This window comes from Haemaphysalis longicornis, unplaced genomic scaffold, assembly GCF_048455015.1.
Source record: "Haemaphysalis longicornis isolate Haplotype H1 unplaced genomic scaffold, Haemaphysalis longicornis Haplotype H1 scaffold_61, whole genome shotgun sequence".
NCBI classification, from domain to species: domain Eukaryota; kingdom Metazoa; phylum Arthropoda; class Arachnida; order Ixodida; family Ixodidae; genus Haemaphysalis; species Haemaphysalis longicornis.
The window spans coordinates 1,477,201-1,484,096 of NW_027526409.1; the positions used below are offsets into that span (position 1 = coordinate 1,477,201).

Genomic DNA, 6,896 nt, shown 5'->3' on the forward strand with positions numbered 1-6,896 from the left:
ACCCCCAGGCCGTGACTCGAGTGTCTACGACATGTCGAGTGGTCGACCAGCGCTGAACCCTCTTAAGCTACTTTTGGCACCGAGATTGCCAGAATAGAGACCCTCGCTAAGCATATAGTGAATCAGGAATGAGAAATGAGGCGCCCTGTTAAATAAGACAGAAAATAAGGGTTGGTAGTCAAGAAAGTCTCGGAAAGCAAAGAGAAGGTTGTGGTGGGTCACAGAAGCAGATGAAGAATTTTTTTTACCGTTTTCTTTCTGACTCGAAAATTCTTCATCGGTATATATATATATATATATATATATATATATATATATAAATACACAGATCGCTTTTATAGAACCTCCTCCCTCAGCCAATAATCCTGAAGAAAAAACGAGCTCTCTCGCTACCTGCCCCAGCAACGTTATTGACATTTCCAAAACACTAACGGCCGACGAAAAAGGTATCCTAGAACGAGGTCTAACTTTCTGTCCCACAAATAACAGTGTGAATGAATACGAGTTACACAAAGATCTCACTGAATTTTCTCGGAGAATGAGACTAAGCGAGTTTTTTTCGGAGAAGCAGGACCAACGTGACATTAACGAACGCACCCTCCACCCTCCTAGCACTTGGACTCCAGATGTAGATAAATCTCCAGAATTGGATCTGTACTTAAAATCAGTATCAAGAGAAATTTTGGCAACAACTAAGCGATCAAACAAGCGCAAGAACCTAACTCCGTCGGAAGAAGTTACCCTGAATTGCCTATCAGCCAGAACCGACATAGTCATAAAGCCAGCCGACAAAGGTGGTAGTGTAGTTGTTTTACCTATGGGAAAATACAAAGATGAAGCTTACAGGCAGCTCAATAACCCTTGCCACTACAAGCCCTTAGATAACGATCCGAGCCAGGAATACAGCCTAAAAATCCTTCAGACCCTCACAGATCTACGATCTAGAGAATTAATAACGACTACTGACTTAAATTTCATGAAACCGAATAATAAGCATGCAGGACGTTTTTACCTCCTACCAAAAGTCCATAAAGTCCCCGTAGAATTATTGTTCACTGCCGACATTCCTGGCAGACCCATAGTTTCGAATAACAATACCCCAACCGAAGCACTATCTCTGTTTCTGAATCATCACCTATCCGACATTCCGGCTCTGCTTCCTTCATTCGTTCAGGACACCCCCCACTTCCTCCGCATAATAGAAGAGATAAATATGGGCGGGCGCCTACCCAGTGGAACCCTCCTTGTTACTCTTGACGTTGCTGCATTGTATACAAACATTCCGTTCGCCGAAGGAATTGAAGCGATTTCAAAATCTCTATCAGTGAACCCGCACCAACATGCACCAGAAGTGTACATAACTTTGTTAAAATTAGTTCTAACTCTCAATTATTTTGAATTTGACTCTTCTTACTTCTTGCAAGTTTTTGGAACTAGCATGGGTACTCCATTCGCACCGACCTATGCCAACATTTTCATGGGGCAACTTGAAGCTACCCTATTAAGCTCTTTTCCGCATAAACCTCAGGTTTACCTCCGCTACATCGACGACATCTTTATGATTTGGGAACGCGGTCGCGCGACTCTAGAAACGTTTATATCCCATCTCAATTCTTCGCATCCGACTATTAAATTCTCCTGCCAGTATTCTGAAAAAGAAGTGAACTTCTTAGATACTACCGTCATTCTAGACAACGGTAAACTTAAAACCACGCTTTTTAGAAAGCCAACAGACAGGCAGCAGTACCTAGATTATAAAAGCCATCACCCCAGATACTGCAAACAAGGGATCTTTGTAGGACAAGCCACCAGGCTTAGAAGAGTATGCAGTGATGACAGTGACTACGTAGAGCACCTAGACGAACTCAAGGCCACCCTTATGAACAGGAACCACCCCAAAAGCTCGCTCGATCAGGCGTACCAACGTGTGTCTAATCTCAAAAGGGATGACGTTCTCAAGAAACAGCGGCAAAACGAAAGCGCCAGGCCACCTGCCCTAATAACTAAATTTTCAACCGCCCTCCCAAACGTAAACAATATACTGCGGAAGTACGACCCCATTTTAGCCAGTAATGACCGACTTAAAAAGACTTTCCCGGAAGCACCAAGGGTTACCTACCGGAGAAACAGGAATCTAAAAGATATTTTAGTGCATGCTAAAACAGGGCCTTCAAAGCAACCAGTCATAGCCAGCTGCTCCCGCCCCAGATGCAAGACTTGTAGGCACCTGCAAACAGACTGCGTTGTAAAAAGCACAGCCAGTAATTATGTCCACAAGATTAATTCAAGTTTTACGTGCACTTCATCCAACATTGTGTATATGTTGGAATGCTCAATGTGCCACAAACAGTATATAGGCGAAACGAGCCAGCCTATGAGCCTACGGCTTAATGGTCACCGGGCAGATACTCATAGCAAATGCTCCATAGCTGTAGCGCAGCATTTCAACCAACCAGGCCACAATTTTGATGACCTTAAGTTATATATACTTCAATCAAATTTTAAGTCTCCTAGGGACAGGAAATACCGAGAATCCTACTTAATTCACAAATTCAACTTCATGGAACCTGCTGGAATTAATGCGTCTAAGGGCAACTTGGAATCCTTGCGATATTCACCGGGAATACAGCATTAGGCATTTTCGTGCATATACCTCATCCAAAGACTATGACCGTTCACTCTGCTCTGTACCTGGTCACCTAATTTCTTTTTCTTTTTTTTCATTCCTTAGCGTCTAGCTTAATACTCTCCCTCATGCCTCCAACTTTTGGTTTTGGAATTCAATTTTATTTATTTAATTTCTCCTTTTTTTTCTTTACTCCGCGTGGTCTTGTGCCCCGTACGTCACTCTAACTTTATCTTTTCGTTTTTGAGTTTCAGGACAGGCCTGTTCCAGGAATGTTGCCGTGGGTGACACGTGCCATTTCAGTTGCCGGGTCATTGCTTTTTTCTTTAGTGTGTGGGTTTATGTGGTTTCCCTCCCTGTTTTTTTCTCCTTTTTTTTCTTTTTTCCTTGACCTAGTTAGTTTTCCCCCGTCTCTATCTTTTCTTTTGACCTGAGGCTTGCAGATAGTTTCTGATAAGGACCCCACCTTCACCGCCTGGTCTGCTTCCGGCGGTTCTGAGATCCTTTCCCTATACCCCGCGGCGGGTCAATAAGCACCCTCTCATCCTTTCTGTCCAAAAATTCCACGAATATCAACCATCAGCTGACTTCCGTGTGACCTACTTCGCGGCTTAAACTAGACAACCTTCTTGGCCCCTCAATCTCTCCCCCGACACACTCCGAAACCAATCAGCTTGCTCAATTTTCCTTCCATCTTTCCCTCTCCTTTCACCTGGGGTCCTACCCCTATATAAACCCTGCCTGCCAGGCGAGAGATTGCCCTGAGGAAAGCAAGTTCTCTTTGCTGAAACGTAGGCCACAATCGTGCTTTTACCTTGTTCGAAGTTTTTCTTCTCATATATATATATATATATATATATATATATATATATATATATATATATATATATATATATATATATATATATATATATATATATATATATATATATATATATTTGTATATATATATATATATATATAATATATATATAGATATATATAGTAAAAAATGGGTATAGCTTCTAACAAAACTGTTTATTGTTCGACGTTTCGATCGGATGCCGATATTTCTCAAGGGAAAGATCGGCATCCGATCGAAACGTCGACGAATAAACAGTTTTGTTAGAAGATATACCCATTATTTACTATTTGCTACGGCCACCAAAAACAGCCCTTCTCGCAATCAAAGTTTATTTATATAAATATAGAGAAGTGCGCTGCGTATAATGAACCCCTATATTTAGCCTTCATAGATTATGAGAAAGCATTTGACTCGGTCGAAACCCTAGCAGTCATTCAGGCATTACGGAACCAGGGGGTAGATGAGCAATACGTAAGAATACTACAGGATATCTACAATGGGTCTACAGCTACCATCATCCTCCATAGGGAGAGCAGTAAAATACCTATAAGGAAGGGTGTCAGACAAGGAGACGCAATCTCTCCAATGTTATTCACAGCATGCTTACAAGAAGTATTCAGAACGATGGATTGGGAACAGGTGGGAGTAAGGGTTAATGGAGAATACCTCAGTAATCTGAGATTTGCTTACGACGTTGCGTTGCTAAGTAACTCGGGGGACGAATTGCAACGCATGCTTTCTGCACTGGGCGAACAGAGTAGAACCGTGGGCCTGAAAATTATATGCAGAAAACTAAAGTAATGATCAATAACCTCGGGACAGCACAGCAGTTTGAGATAGGTGGCGAGGCAGTGGAAGTGGTAAGCGAATATATCTACTTAGGCCAAGTTATGACCCCAGATCCCAACCATGAGGCAGAGATAATTAGAAGAATCAGAATGGGGTGGGGTGCATATGGCAGACATTCCTAGATAATGAATAGCAGCCTACCATTGTCGCTGAAGAAGAAAGTGTATGACAGCTGCATATTACCGGTACTCACCTACGGGGCAGAAACTTGGAGGCTGACTAAGAGGGTTCAACTTAAATTGAGAACGACTCAGCGGGCAATGGAGCGGAATATGCTTCGTGTAACATTAAGGGACAAGAAGAGAGCGGAGTGAGTCAGGGAGCAAACTGGTGTTAAAGACATATTGGTAGAAATTAAGAAGAAGAAATGGACGTGGGCAGGGCATGTAATGCGAAGGCAAGATAACCGCTGGTCGTTAAGGGTAACAGAGTGGATCCCTAGAGAAGGCAAGCGCTGTAGGGGGCGGCAGAAAATTAGATGGGCAGATGAGATCAAGAAGTTTGCGGGGATAAATTGGTCACGGTTGGCACAGGACCGAGGTAATTGGAGAAGACTGGGAGAGGCCTTTGCCCTGCAGTGGGCGTAGATAGGCTGGTGATGATGATGATGATGATGATGATATATAAAACATCCTCCTCGCGAGGGGTACGGTCAAATGCAGAGCATTTTCGGGGGGCGCACATACCTGATTTTATCTGGTTCGAAAGAAATTGACAGCGAGAGCGAACGCCGAGAACCGCCCCCTCACGGCACGACCGCGCCACGACCACGTAACGATCACGCCACAACTGTTGTTGCTCCCGCGCCAAACTAAGAAGCATGTGCGCCCCACCTGTTGCTCAACGCGATTTGAGCACGCAGAGAACACGCGAGGAGCAGCGGAGAGCAGGCGAGGAGGAGTAGGGGGAGAGGGCGCACCTGGAACGGCTGTTGCGGACGCCCAGGCACGCCGACAACGCCGGGTGACATCGTGAGTTAAAGAAATGCTCTGCATTTAATATATATATATATATATATATATATTCTGAAGGCAGCTGAGCATGAGGACGCGGGTTCGATTCCTGGCCACGGCGGCCGCTTTTCTGGTGGACGGGAAAAGCAAAAACGCACGTGTTTACGAGATTTCTGCGCTCGTGAAAGATCCCAATGTGGTCAAAATTAATCCGGAGCCCACCACTACGGCGCGCCTCATCGCCTGCGTTGCGTCGGCGCATTAAACCCTATAATCAATCAATATTCTGAAGACAGGAAGCCCTTTTCCTGAAACGTCAGGAAAATTTTAGTTTTTGATGTTTTCCTCCCGTGTCTCTGTCTTTACTTACCTTATTTTCTCCCGCTCGTTGTGAGTGTATATCTTTGCAAAATATATATATATATATATATAATATATATATATATATATATATATATATATATATATATATATATATATATATATATATATATATATGTGTGTGTGTGTGTGTGCGTGTGTGTGTGTGTGTGTGTGTGCAAGTTAAGGGCAACAATCTGGTAAGGTGTTTTACCTTACCTAAGTTAAAAGGTCTCCACATAAAGTGCTTCTCGTAGTGACAAAATGGTGTATATTTTGCAACACTGCAATAAACCCCACCTTCCTTTTTTAGGGCGACTAAACTGTGAAGTTCACGCTTGGGACAGCACTGCTCGAAAGGATCAGGAGGATTGTAGACAGATTGCGGTGAAGGCGTTCTGCACAAAGGGCTATGTATTTAAAACTTTCTACCTGAGCTGTGATGGACAGCTGAAGTAGAATGCGGAAAATAAATGTTTCGACATCTCTACTACGTATGCGCTCTCAATAAAAACTACGACAAATCAATAGTAAAGCCTTTCGGGAAACGGGATTGTATATACAAATTCAGTATAGAACCTAATGCCGGCCTTTCGGAGTGGAATAATGAACTACTGTATATTAAGCTCAAATTTCCGGAAAACTTGGCAAAAGTTTAAAGATCCTAAAAAATACTTAAAATACCCCGCATTTCCCCGAGGGGAAGAATGTGAAAGTGCGAATGACGAGCTGAATTTGCGCGGTTGGGTAATGTTCGCGAAAGAGAGATCACACACACACACACACACAACTACAAAGAAAGAAAGATGCATTTATTCACAGACACCTATTTGTGTTGTCGTTGTACTTGATTGCTAGAGCGGATCTCAGCTTTGAAATTTCTTGTCAGTACTCCTTTAAGCAGGTGCATTAACCCTTCTCACGCCCGATTCTTGGCCAATCCCCCACGTGGGTATGTGCCATGTCAGCGGCCAGGCAGCGCGCGCCCATCTCCCCCCGTTGCCAAGGAAGACGAGGAGATTCCTGGCCAATCCCCCACGTGGGTATGTGCCGTCAGCGGCCAGGCTGCCCGCGCCCATCTCCACGTGCGCGGACATCGCCGGTGGACGCAGGTTCAGGGTCGCTTAAGAATTGCATTGCACTTAAAAGTTCTAAAGATCTTAAAAAAATTTAATATAACCCAGAAAAATCTATGGGGCCTGGTGATCTCATGCTTTTTGCACCTCATGTGAGCAGGAGGTGTTTTTGCGAGAAATTATACGAA

At 43.6% G+C, this 6,896-nt stretch overlaps 1 long non-coding RNA gene across 1 annotated transcript in view; it reads left to right on the forward strand.

Moving 5' to 3' along the window:
• Positions 1 to 6,127, forward strand: part of LOC144144093 (uncharacterized) — a 145,090-nt gene extending 138,963 nt beyond the window's left edge. The window contains exon 5 of the long non-coding RNA XR_013317153.1: positions 5,946 to 6,127. This is a non-coding gene — a long non-coding RNA (uncharacterized LOC144144093). The remainder of the gene's footprint in view (positions 1 to 5,945) is intronic.
• Positions 6,128 to 6,896: the final 769 nt, after the last annotated feature.